We start from the raw sequence: 14,876 nt of genomic DNA on the forward strand, positions 1-14,876 counted from the left end.
TTCTTCTTCTCTTCTTTTGAATCAATCTTCAATTCACTTCGCAACTTTTGTAGATCAAAGTTTTCTAACGATTTTTTTACTATATTCTACCCTTATCAATCAACTCTCTATCAGTAACGATTTAGTAAATGATGCTTCCTAAGTAATCTTCATAAAATTGCAAAGCTAACATCATAAACACAAAATCAATTGATCCTTTTCCCATTGAGTTTTTGTTAATGATCATTGAACAACATATAGAAAATGATATTTTGAGGAGGAATAAATGTCTAACCAAATTACAGTAAACCACATACCTTTATGAATTATGAGAAAAAAAATCTCATTGTTTTGCATCTTCAAGCTTTCCTTAACCAACATGTAGATCTCGTATCACGAATCATCAATTATGAAAAGATCTTTTATATTTGTCAATTGTGACGAACACCACAAGCCTACTGCCGCTATCACTTTCTTCTATTGAATCTCTAATTATATTCTGCATTTTTAGTTGGGGAGTTGGACAGATTCAAATTAAAAGGCTAACAATTAATCAAGTTTAATTTCATAAATTAAAGGTGAGATCTAAATACATTTAAAATGTATTATTGACAATTTCAAATTAAAAAGTTAACCATTGATTGAAATTAAAAACTAATTGTGAGATTTAAATACATTTAAAAGGTATTGATATACTAAAAAGCAGGAACATGAAAGTTTATTGGGGGAGGAGGATAAATGTGGGTGGATGAATGAAGAAAACAATATAACCAAATTATTTCAATGAAAAACAAACTTCAAAAGTGTTTGTTTCGAGAGTTGAGATTGAATGGGTTAGAGATTCTAAATCCAATCCTTGTTTGGGACATGGATATAAGACATTCTTTTCCATGGGTTTGAATAGTAAACACTATTCAAATCCATGGGTTACACTCTCTTTTTTTATATATATAATTTGATTTAGAAAATACGTTGTGAAAGAACCTGTAAAAGCCTTAAGCTAAAACGTTGATCGTCCCAATTTTTGGTTTTTCACAGAAATGAGAAATTACAGAAGAAAATATGCATTAACTCAAAATTAGAGCATGCCATCAAAAAGGGAAAAGAAAAGAATTTTACGGATTAAAGAATCATTACCTTTGAAAAAACCCTTCTTGATGAATTTTCTCTTCTCCAAAATTGGTCACGAACAAAATACGATCGATCCAAATTGGCCACAACCAATTGGAGCCTTTTGTATTCTCTAATGGGATGGAATCGTTAAGAAGTGTGTAGGCTCTTAGTTTTTGGAAATGAGAGAGAAATTAAGAGGAGAAGAGATTTTTGGAAAATTTTACAAAGAGATCATCCAGAAGACACACACTACCTCGAGAGTTATAACTCCCTCCCAAGATTAAATTCAAATTTTAATTTTAACAAATATAATACAATTTTAATATATATTTATATGATAACTAACTTATCATATAATATATGTTAAACCATATGTTATATCGTATATAATATATAATCTATAGTTTTTATATTGTATCAAATACAGTATAACATATGGTTTTTATTTTTCTCATACGTGCATAATATTTAATATAAATCACATTTATACTAAATTTAATTATATGAATCCAATTCATATAAATAATATTTGAATCATATTTAAATATTTATTTTCTCTCAACTAAAATTTATATTATAATGTATCAAATACATTATATTAATTATGTCATATATAATAAAATTAGATTAATTATATCACATATAATTAATTTCTTCAATTAATTTGAACAATTCAAATTAATCCAAAATTGATTATCATTTAATCTCTGTTGAGCTACAGAGGAGACCTCATGGATCTATAGATTGACGCTCCAATGGTACTTGAATAATTAATTAAATTCTTTTAATTAGATTATTCAACCACTGTTAATTGTTGGGCACTCCACTAAAGACAGACAGCTGCATTCTTCGCACTACAGATATATTTTTTGTGTCCATTGGATATAACCATTCAACAGTGCAATGACCCTTCACAAATTACTCGTAAGTACAGCTAAACCAAAATTACCATTTTGCCTTTGCAGTTATATCTAACTCCTTAAGTGCCATTAATCTCTCTAATGAACAATAAGTCATAGTCCAACTATGAACAAATCCCTCTTGGGCCAAGAGAGGGTGTGGTGCTACATTGTACCAGCCTCGGAATCAGTCCTTAAGGGAGAAATTTATCTACTTATCCCGACATTAGGGAATGAGTGAATTTCGTCTTGTGTAGCTGTGTTCCCAACTCCCTAATCAGACAAAATTAATATTACATATGAGTACAATAAACATATGAATGCAATAAACTAGGGCATTCACGCCCAACATAATCTCCCACATGTCCTAGTTTAGAAACACCATAGACCTAAACTCTGTAAGTGACCCTCAAAAACTTTAGCCGTGAGGGTTTTTGTAAAAAGATCAGCAATGTTTTGCTCAGAAGGTATCTAGGTCACTACAACGTCACCACGGTGTACGATTTTCCGGATAGGGTGGTACTTGCATTCGATGTGCTTTCCCCATTTATGGCTTCGAGGTTCTTTTAAATTTGCAACTGCACCACTGTTGTCACAATACAAGGTGATGGGTAGATGCATATTGGAACAACTTCCAAATCTGTCAAGAATTTCCTCAACCATATTGCTTCTTTTGCTGCTTCATAAGCAGCTATGTATTCAGCTTCCATTATGGAGTCAGCTATACATGTCTGTTTTACACTTCTCCACACTACTGCTCCTCCGTTAAGAATGAACACTGATCCAGATGTAGACTTTCTAGCATCTTTATCAATTTGGAAATCAAAGTCAGTGTATTCAGTAAGAATCAGATCCTTAGCACTATACACGAGCATGTAGTCCCTAGTTCTCCTGAGATACTTTAAGATGTTCTTAATGGCAGTCCAATGATCACGTCCAGGATTAGACTGGTATCTACTGACGATCCCTACTGAGTAGCATATATCAGGTCTAGTACATAACATTGCATACATCAGGCTTCCAAATGCGGAGGCATAAGGAATATTTCTCATATCCTCAACTTCTTGAGTTGTCTTAGGACATTTTACTTTTAACAGATGAATTCCATGTCCGAAAGGCAACAGACCCTTTTGGAATTCTGCATTTTACATCTCGACAACATTTTGTCTATATAAGATGCTTGAGACATGGCTAGTGTCCTATTCTTGTGATTCCAAACAATTTGGATCCCAAGAATATACTGGGCATTTCCTAAATTTTTCATTTGGAATTGTGTATCTAGCCTTTGCTTCACGTCAGTATGATATCCTACATCATTCCCAATGAGTAGAATATCATCGACATATAAAACTAAGAACACTATAGTAGAATTGGCGATCTTCTTGTAAATACAAGGCTCGTCAACATTCTGTTCAAAGCCATAAGATTTGATCGCAGTATCAAACCTTATATTCTAGGATCTAGAAGCTTGTTTCAACCCATAAATGGATTTTTGAAGCTTACAAACCTTTTGTTCTTGACCCTATGCAATAAATCCCTCTTGTTGAGCCATATAGATACTCTCTTCAAGATCGCTGTTTAGAAAGGCATTCTTGACATCCATCTGCCAAATTTCAAAGTCATAAAAGGTGGCAATAGATAAGAGTATTCTTATCGACTTTAACATGGCAACGGTAGAGAAAGTTTCTTCATAGTCCACTCCCTCTCTCTGGGTATAACCCTTTGCCATAAGTCGATCCTTAAAAGTCCGTACTTTACCGGCTTGGTCTCGTTTTCTCTTGTAGATCCACTTACAACTAATTGGTTTCACATTACTTGGTTGATCTACAAGTTTTCAGACAGAATTGAAGTACATAGACTCCATTTCGAGGTCCATGGCTTTGACCCACTGATCACGGTCCACATCTTTCATCACCTGTTTATAGGTCGATGGATCCTCTATGTCGTCATCAGGTATAACAACTTGTGTTTCTGTTAAACCCAAGTAACGGTCAGGCTGATGAGCAACCCTCCCACTACGTCGAGGTATTTTCAACTCTTGAGAAGGATGTGACTGATCAGATGTACTAGTTTTATCTACTACTTTAGTAGATGAACTAGCTCTATCTGTAGCGTCTTTTGAAACTTCTTTCAACACTATTTTACTGCGTGGCTGATGATTCCTAATATGATCTTCCTCTAGGAATGTGGCATTTGTTGATACAAATACCTTGTTTTCTTGAGGATGATAAAATAGACCACCATTTGTTTCCTTTGGATAACCTACAAATAGGCATAATTTTGAACGATGTTCCAATTTCTTGGGATTTTATACTAACACATGTGTTGGGTAACCCCAAATTCTAAAGTGACATAAACTACTTTTACGCCCATTTCATAGCTCATAAGGTGTTTTTGAAACACTTTTAGAGGGAACGTTGTTCAAAATATGGACAGCAGATTCAAGTGCATATCCCCAAAAGGAATCAGGAAATTGAGCATAACTCATCATAGAGCGAACCATATCTAATAAGGTTCGGTTTTTCTTTCTGATACACCGTTCTGCTGAGGCGTACTAGGTGCAGAGAGTTATGACTGGATCTCGTTTTCTATCAAATAGTCTTGGAATTATGTCCATATACTCTCCACCTCGATCTGATCGAAGTGTCTTTATTGTTTTACCTAATTCATTCTCAACTTCAGTCTTATATTCTTTGAACTTTTCAAGAGAATCAAACTTGTGATGAAACAGGTAAACATGACCATACCTTGAATAATCATCAATAAAACTAATGAAATATTCATACCCACCTCAAGCCTTGACATTCATTGGCCCACAAAGGTTCGAATGTACAAGCTATAAAGATACTTTGGCTCTGAGACCTTTTCCAGTAAAAGATCTCTTGGTCATCTTTCCTTCAAGACAGGATTCACATAGAGGTAAAGAGTTATCTTCTAATTGACTTAAAAGTCCACTCTTGACCAATCTCCCAATCCTATAAAGATTTATGTGACTACGTCTTAGGTGCCATAGATAGACGTTGGAAGAAACCTTTTGTTTTTTATTATAAGTTTCTAATGTTCTAAATATTTCAATATTTAAAACAAAATTTGTTCTAGTTAGTCTTAACTTATATAAGTTGTCTTCAAGTGTCGCAGAACAAATTTGAATACCTTTACAAAAAGTGAACGCTTCATTTATATTAAAAGATACTATATATAATTGTTCTATAATACAAGTGATAGATATCAAATTCCTCTTCATAAGAGGTGCATACAAAACATTTTTAAGTACTAGATATCTATCTTCAAAAAACAACTTCAGATCTCCTACTGCTTCAGCTGAGACAACCTCTCATGTTCCAACTTTGAGGGTTATCTCACCTTCTTCAAGCTTTTTCCAAGAACTAGTTTCCTAAAACGAGATACAAATATGATTAGTGGCTCCTGAATCTAGTACCCAGGTTGAAGTATTAGATTCCATTAAACTTGTTTCAACGACTAGTAAATCATATTTACTTTGTGTCGTTTTCTCAGCTTTCTTCTCTGCAAGGTACTTTGGGCAATTTCTCTTCCAATGCCCGTTTTGGTTACAGTGGAAATATTTTCTTTTATCTGTATCCTTCTTTCTCTTTCTTATCTTGGGAGCCTGCCCTTTTCCCTTCTTTTTTATTTGAGCTTTAGAAGGTCCACCTTTATTTTTAGAGAATAATCCTCTTTAAAAAAATTCTTAGTGGTAGCAACATTTACTTCCACTTCCTTCCCCTTACCTAAAGTAAGGTTTTGAAATCGCTGGAGCTCGTTAAGAAGGGTAGTGAGGTTAAATTCTATCTTATTTAAAGACGCATTTTTCTCAAAAGGTATAAAACTCTTCGGAAGAGATTGTAAGATAAAGCTAACCTGATTAGCCTCATCAATGGGTTTGCCGTTTACTTCAGTGATATTGAAGTACATCATCATGTTTAGGACATGTTCTCTAACAGAGGTCCCCTCCTCCATCTGCTTCATGTAAATGTGCTTAATTGCCTCGTGTCTAAGGGACCATGATGGTTGCCCAAACATTTCTCTTAATGAATCTATTATCTCTTTAGCCATAGCTAAGGATTCATATTTCTTAGCCAAAACATCAGACATGCTGGCAAGAATGTAAACACGGGCCTTTTCATTGGCTTTAACCCATCGATCGTATGCTTCCTGAACAGTTCGGTTAGCATTTGAGGCTGGGGCTTGAGGACATTCCTCAATTAAGACAAATCTTAGTTCGTCAACTACCAGTATTGTGTTTAGATTTGATTTCCATGTCAAATAATTATTTTCGTTTAGTTTCTCGAAAGCTAAGAGTTGAATTATTGAGCTATTCATGCTGAAAAAGATAAACATATTCTTTTTGAAAAACTATAATCACAAAGAAACCAATTTAGTTTAGCAAAAACTAATAATGTATCCTTCATTATTATATTTTGCAACGATATTTTAAAAGTTTAGAGTAACATCCACCGAAGGGCAGTCGATTATTCCTCTTTTGAACCAAGACAATCTTGACTAGATGTTAACCCCATAATAACTCTTTATTCTTATAGCACTTTAGTTATCGCTACTTTGGTCGAGAATATACTAACATCTTAGTAATTCTTGTAAGTGTAACCTTCCATTTTTGGATTTCAGAAACCAGAATCAACATGTTCCCGAAAGTGGAAAGTCAATATGAAAACTGATCTAAGAGAGCCTATCCAGATTTAAAGTTTGCGGTGTTCCGAATCCTATAATACAACCCTCCGAAGGGAAAGGTTGCTCCAGGGCAGACATGTAGGCGCATTATAGGAATCTCAGGGTGTGACCTAATGGAAGAGACCATGGGATATGTTGTTACATACTCCTCACTCACTTACTATGAACTACTTCCCCTATTCACCTTGATATTGATCCATGCAAACACTCTCTGAAGGGAGTCCGCTCCTAAGCACGGCCCAAAGCCCTACATGGACCTCACGATGTGAACTTTCAGGGACACTAGAGCTAAAAGTACGCTACTTCTCTCTAGCTGAAGTGTGCTATAACGGTTTAGGGTATATATTAAAAAATACTTAGAGATATATTTCGACTAAATTAAATATATCCTAAGTCTAGGTGATAGATCCATGTATAACTCTTATACTGGATTTTAACCTATGATGTATAGGTGATAAACAAATTTTATTACCTCACATCTCACACGCATGCTCATTAAAACTAAGGTTATTTGACTTAGACGCCAGTTTGATCTCCAGGTAGGAGGTGTTCCATAAATCGTCATCTTAAGAATCCCCAACCTTAGACAAGATCTCCCCGGGTAAGTAAATAACTCTTTATTTAACAAGTAATCGACCTATTCTAACTCTTTAGAAAAGTCGATTGAAATTGCACCAATTTAATCCTAGGTGAGCATGCAACTTTTACCTTTGTTATAGATTTTAAAGTCTAGGTTATTTTATAACAATTATAAAATAAAATTATAACCATTATAACCCTAGAATCATACATCTATAACATACATTCATACTTAATGATCATGCTTTAATATAACACTTTATATTAAAAAAAACTTAACATGCATACTATATACATTATAACAATTATAACATATATTAAATGCATGTACATGTTTAACCTATGGTGGGATTTTAAATCTATATGGCATACTATATGCACAACAAGATTCAAAATTTAATTAAAACATACATCAACATGCATAATTAATTAAACACCCTAAAATGGATTGGTTTTGGCTCTTAAATTAAGCTAACAACTAAATTATTACAATAATAATTTGGTGTAGTACAAAAAACCGAACCAGCTCTCGAACCGGCCCAAAAAACTCCAAAAACCAGGTTGAACGGTCAAACCGGCTCAACTGGACCGGTCCAGACCGTCTGGACCGGCTGGTCAACGGCTGGCGCAGTCAACGAAAGCGAGGCGGGTCGGCTAGAACGAGCGGGCACGGACCGGGTTGAGGGTCTAGGGAGTGCGCGGAGTGCGTGAGACGGATTTGGGCTTCGGGTCGGGTCTGGTGGTAAAACGGGTCTGTGAGCTTTTTTTCCTTCATTTTGAAGCTGTCCTCTTTCCCAGAACCGAGCAATTACATCCTAATTTCAACTCTAATGACTCTAGCAAATTTACAGACCCTTTTTCACACATTAATGCTCATAAACATGTGAGCAATTACAAATTAATACTACAAAAAAAACTTAATTTAATTGCCAAAACCTAAAAACCATTTTAGTTTCCAATCTCAATTTTATCTAATAAATTGATACCCACCACATGCAATTGAGTAAAAGCTCTGAGGCATGTGCAGTAGAATTGAGGATCAATTTTACTCTAATTGCAAATAAACATACAACCCTAAATTAGTTAATTAGGGTTTTTTAGAAACATTACTTTGAAGCTCCCGAAACTCGTCTATCTCTGCTCGAACACGAATCGGACAACCACTAGAGCTGACCTACTATCCTCTGGACTCAGAATAGGGTTGTGGGACCCGATGGATGAAGAACCCGAGAGAGAGAAAAAGAGATGGAAATAGTAGAGTGAAAATTGGGTTGGGTTTGGATTTTTTCAGCCCAATTTTTAAAAACTAATTTTGCAAAATTTCCAAAAGTTTTTAATCCAAAATGACAAGCCCATATTTATAGAAAAGGGCCATGCAAAATTGCATGAAATAACTTCATAAAAACCCAACACCTAGAATCCACTATCTAAGTGGGCTTAATGTCTCCACTATAAGCCAACACCTAGCCCACTATTTTGTTATGGAATTATCCAACAAAAGTTTGGATTTTCCCACTAACTTTAGTCAAAGGGCAAAATAGTCATTTGGTCAAAGTCAAACTTTGACCAAAAAGTCAACATTTTGACTTTTTATGATTTTTTCCGTGTTGACTAATTTTGACCTCCCGAGCATGAATCCGCATTCATTTTCTCGAAATTCAAATCACATTTGAATATAAGGTCGGTCAAAGTTTGACTTTTCAAAGTCAAAAGTCAACTCTTTGACTTTTTACATCTTTGACCATTTCCATTATTTCCGAGCTTCCGAATATGAACGTATTCATATTCTTGATATTTAAATCACATTTAAATATTAAAGTTGTATCTCTAAACTGAAAAACCGACCACTATATCACATATACTTGTCGGTTTCTCTCTCTTCACCTAATTCGAACAATTCGAATTATTCTATCATACTGTTCTAAGTTTATTCCATATGAGCTAGTAGAGGAACCTAATGGACCTATAGATCATGGGCTCCAACGATCCGAGATTAGCTGGCTAAACTCTTTAGATGGAGCTAATCAACATTCGTTAACTCACGGGTCATTCCACTATAGTCCCGTAGTTGAACTCCCCTCACTATAGATATATTTGTGTCCATATGATATAACCATGATTAGTAAGCTAATCCTAGAAAGGTTGTTCGTAATCTCGGTTGGGTCATAAAAATCGTTTTACCCCCGAGACTACATCTTATTCCTTAAGTTCCACTGATCCTCTAATGAACAATTGGTTTAACGTCCAACCTATAAACCGAATCCCTCTCGAGCCAATGAGAGGGTGGGGCCCCTTGTTCAAGACCTGGATTCAGTACTAAAGGGAACAACGTATCTACTATCCCTATAATGGGTAGGAGTGAATTCCGTCTTGCACCCTATGTTCCCAGTTATCCACCTGATCTTACCTCTGAAATAAGAGGCTTATTGGGCCAGCGATAATGAGCTGCCCTCACCTATGTAAATCTAAGGATAATTCCGAGTGAACAGGAGTTCATAGTTAGCTCAGTATTAAGATTAAGTTACCTAGGTCATCAATTAACGAAATAGTCAGTTTTATACATTAAACGGCATTTAGAACGTAAAAAGTAACTATTTCATGGTTCAGTCTTATGTAAACTCTTTACATAGGATGCCCCCATTTTCATGTCTCCACATGAACGGTTTAGGATCACATCGCTTGTACTAACTACAAAATGGGCCGCATCCATAGTACCCCCAGAATAAGGCGCCCAACCTTATTCATATACTATAGACCATTTTGGCTATATATATTTGAACTTGATCCACATTTATGTCACTACATAAAGTTCAAACATAAACTTAATAGCCTCGGAACCTTAGTTTATTGGATTCATGAATATATAATTTAAATTTACTAAAGATTTTCAATAACAGCTTTATTGAACAAGAATATGATATTACAAACTACGAGTTTTAGGACATAAAATCCAACACGAAGCTATCTGTGTGATGATCATGTCCCCTCAATGCACAATCTCTCGAATGAGATGATATTTCTGCTTTATATGTTTCCCGCACTTGTGTCTCAAAAGCTCTCGAAAATTAGCCACAGCACCACTATTATCACAATAAAGGGTGATGACTTTGACATGTCTGGAACTACTTCCAGATCTGTTAGGAATTTCCTAAGCCACACAGCTTCCTTAGCAACTTCACAAGCCACCACGTACTTAGCCTCCATAGTGGAGTTAGCAATGCACCTCTGCTTGGTGCTCCTCCAAACTACTGGTCCTCCATTAAGAGTGAACACTGATCCTTATGTGGATTTCCTAGAATCCTTATCAGTCTAGAAATTAAAGTCTATGTATCTTGTAAGGATCAAATCCTTAGAACCATACACAAGCATGTAGTCCCTCGTTCTCCGTAGATACTTGAGGATGTTCTTAACGACGGTCCAGTGATCAAATCCTGAATTAGACTAATATCTATTGACTATCCTCACCGCATGGCAGATGTCAAGTCTAGTATATAACACCGCATACATTAGGCTATAACTAGCCGATGCATAGGGGATCCGTCTCATTTTCTCAATTTCTTGAGGTGTCTTAGGACACTATTCCTTAGACAATATAACTCCATGCCTGAGACAGGGCTAGCGTTCTTAAGTTTGACAATATAAACCTCTCTTAGAGTTCTACATCGAAAATTTGACAAGTATCTTGTCAATGTATGATGCCTGAGACAAGGCTAGCGTTCTGTTCTCTCAATCTCTAAATATCTGAATGCTCAAAACAAACTATGCTTCTCTCAAATCTTTCATTTGGAATTAGGTCACTAGCCAATTCTTAAGTTTAGTCAGTAGACCTACATCATTCCCAATGTGTAGGGTATCATCTACATACAACACTAGAAAAACTACTGAACTGTTGATGATTCTCTTGTAAACACAAAGCTCATCAACATTTTGATCAAAGCCATAAGATTTGAGATTTGATCATGGTATCAAATTTTATATTCTAAGATCGAGAAGCTTGCTTCAAACCATAGATGGACCGATTAAGCTTGAAAACATTTTGCTCTTGACCTTGGGTTATGAATCCCTCAAGCTGCTCCATATAAATGGTCTCCTCAAAATTTCCATTCAAAAAGGCAGTCTTGACGTCCATTTACCAAATCCCATAGTCATAATATGAGGCAATGAACAGGAGGGTCCGAATAGACTTCAACATGGTAACAGGTGAGAAAGTCTCCTTATAATTGACTCCCTTAACTTGGATATAACCCTTTGCCACAAGTCTAACCTTAAAGGTTTGCACCTTCCCATCAACACCTTATTTTCTCTTGTAGATCCATTTGCAACCTATAGGTTTTACCCCATCAGGTTGACTACAAGATTCTAAAAAAAATTGAAGTACATAGATTCCATTTCGAGATCCATAGCTTTAATCCAATCATCTTTGTCAAACATCCTCCATTGCTTTCTTGTAAGACAATGGATCCTCAACATCTCCGTTATCTACCATAGCTAGGATTTCTGTTAAACCCATAAAACGAACAAGTGGGTTCGCAACCCTTCCACTACGTCAAGGCTCCCTCTAGCCAACACCGTCGGCCAACTTTGGTTGCCACTTCAGTGACTATCATCAGCCAACCTTTAGTTGCCACCTTGTTGACCGTTGTCGGCCAACCTCCGACTGCCACCGGCAACCTTCAACTACCATTGACCAACCTTGAAAAACATTAATAAAACACTCTTAGTATATAACAAACTAGACAAATTTGTATATAAAAACACTTTTAAGAAAGAATTGCAAAATTTGTATAGAAAAACACTTTTAAGAAAGAATTGCAATACATGTGTGTTCTTTATTTTAAGGATTTTTTATGAAAAGCGTTTAAATAAAAATGAATTTTGAAAGATATTTTTTTCTAAGTCATTCCAAACACGTTATTAGACTACAATTGTATAGGTATATTTATTTAGGCTATATGTGTAGAAAGCTCTAATTCAGTTTAATATCGTTTTCTTTTCTTTTTCTTTTTTTTTTTTTTTTTTTTTTTTTTGTTGGTCAAATTTAACTAGCTCGAAGACTTAGAATCATTTTTTCAACACAAATGTTTAACATGTTTAAAACAACTTAGAGACCAAATAAAATTAAAACTCAAAATTTATGATTTTTTTATTCTTCAAATGTAACTTGATAATATATATATATATAGATATAGATATAGTTTTTCAATAATTGAATTTAATATTAAAATACTAGTTTATTTCAATTTTAAGTTAGCGTATTATGGTAAAAAAGATGATCATTTTCAAATTAGTTAAACTGACAAAAGTGTATGAAATTTTATTTCAAAATCTGGTGAAATTAAAATATCAAATTATTAAAATAATAGATTAAATAAAATTACAATAGCTTGATCGTCCGGACTTAATAAATTCAGGCTTAAGATTCCAAACATATACACCAAACGTTCTTATTCCTCTTACTGTAAATTGATTTCAAAATAAAATCTATGTTTCTGGTTGGAATCAAATATTCGATTTTTGTAATTTCTTGTTCAATTCGACTGTTAAATTTAATGCAGCTCAACTCGAGTTGGGTGGCAAGGTTTTGAATCCCAACTTCCCATGGTTGAATTAGAGAAAAAGAGAAATTATGCTCAATTTAAAAATTTAGTGTTTTAAAGAAATAAAATATTTATAAAACTTCTAATATTTTGGAACATGTGTGGAGCTGTCATGGAAATGAGGTAAATGAGAGAGAACTTTCTCTCAAAGAATTAGCTAGGTACGATTGTTTCTAAAACTAGCGGGCCAATGGGCCCATGGATGATAAATAGTTAGATATTGAACTGGACCGAGTTGTGGAGATTCACGGCCTAATATGATTCTCTTGTTAGAAAGTACTAGTGGGCCAATGAGCCCATAGACCAACAACAGTTAAAAAGATTGAATTGGACCGAGCTGCGGAAATTCACGGCCCAATATGATTCTCCTTTTTAAAACTACTACTGGGCCAATGGGCCCATAGATCAAACAACGGTTAAAGAATTGAATACCGAGCTGTGGAAATTCATGGACCAATATGAAAGGAAATCTTGGAATGTGTTTGAATTTAGGGCTTTTGACATGAAAGGCCTTCAAATAAGAGTTATACTACATTAATGTCTTGAACATTTAATTTCTTTTAAAAAAAAGATTTATTGAACTTTATTTTTCTACTAATATTAGTGAATATTTACAATTTAGACACACAAATATATATATAAATTTTCTCTTCCCCATACATATTCTCTCTCCCCCATGCATATATTCTTTTTCCACAAGAAAAAACATTGAAATTGTATCTCCTCCATGCATATATCATCTCTCCCCCATGCTTCACGACCATTTTTCTTTTCTCCTTTCCCCTCCCTCTCTTTTCTCCTTCTGGCGGTGTGAGTTGGAGGTGGAGACGGACGACTTATGGTGAGCAGATCTGACGATGGGAGACGACGGACGTAAAGTGAACTCACGGCATGACACGGGACGACATAAACAGCATGGGACGAGCAGATGCGATCGATAACACGACGGGGAGAGAAATCGGATCGACGGTGATGAGATGAAAAAATCCGATCGACGGCACGACGAGGTAAGTAGATCATGTCGACGACGCAACGGGGTAGGTAGATATATATATCTATATCTATATCTATATCTATATCTATATCTATATATATATATATATATATATATAACCGTTTATTTTATATAAACGATGATGATTGTGTATTTAGATTTCTTGTTTTATGATATGTACACTTATATATATGTTCTATGTTGAAATATACTGTAGTTTATATTGCACTGCCATATGGATACAATTATCTATTTTAGTATATTTATATTTCATATATTGGCTAGTATATACAATGTTCTAAGGTATATTTAAAAAAAACCGTGAATTCACTAGAAAAACTAACAAGTTGTCATGAAATTAGAGTCGTACTTGAGTACATATCAAATATATTTACCATTATATTTGATATATTTGTAGGAACATTTCCAAATAAACGATGGAATACATTACAGGCATGCGATATATCACATAATACTCAAAACAAACTGATAACTTGTAGAAATACAAGTTATTGTGGCTCAAAAGTTAGAACAATTAGGGTCTTTAATGATAAAATCTCATCATTTTTAGAAGAAACGCGTGGAATTAGTCGAACACTATCAAACTCATGCAAAAGAATGTTTATTGCTAAAACACTGCAGTACTAACTCATGATATTTCAGGATCTCAACAAAAGGCTAAATGCATGATTAAGAAAAGTTTCGCTGGAAAAGTCTAACGCATGAGGCATGCGTCGGAGGGATTCAACGCAAGAAAGATGGTTTAGGCTGTTTGTGTCAAATCACCACTTACAAGCATGGACACCTGCAGCTGCCGGCGTCTGAAAATCATCTGAGTGTCAAGCGACTGACAAGGGTATGGAATTTAATGATGTCCATCATCAAGTTGGAGAAGACCGACACCTATAAATAGAAGAAATCTCACCAGATGAAAGAGTTCCAAGTTCCAAGTTCTCAACTCTCAGCTTTTAGTCTCAGTTTTAACTTAGTCTTAGTTTTAGATCTTTA

The sequence above is a fragment of the Benincasa hispida genome, chromosome 3 (genome assembly GCF_027475165.1).
Source record: "Benincasa hispida cultivar pf3 chromosome 3, pf3_genome.v1.1, whole genome shotgun sequence".
In the NCBI taxonomy this organism is placed as follows: domain Eukaryota; kingdom Viridiplantae; phylum Streptophyta; class Magnoliopsida; order Cucurbitales; family Cucurbitaceae; genus Benincasa; species Benincasa hispida.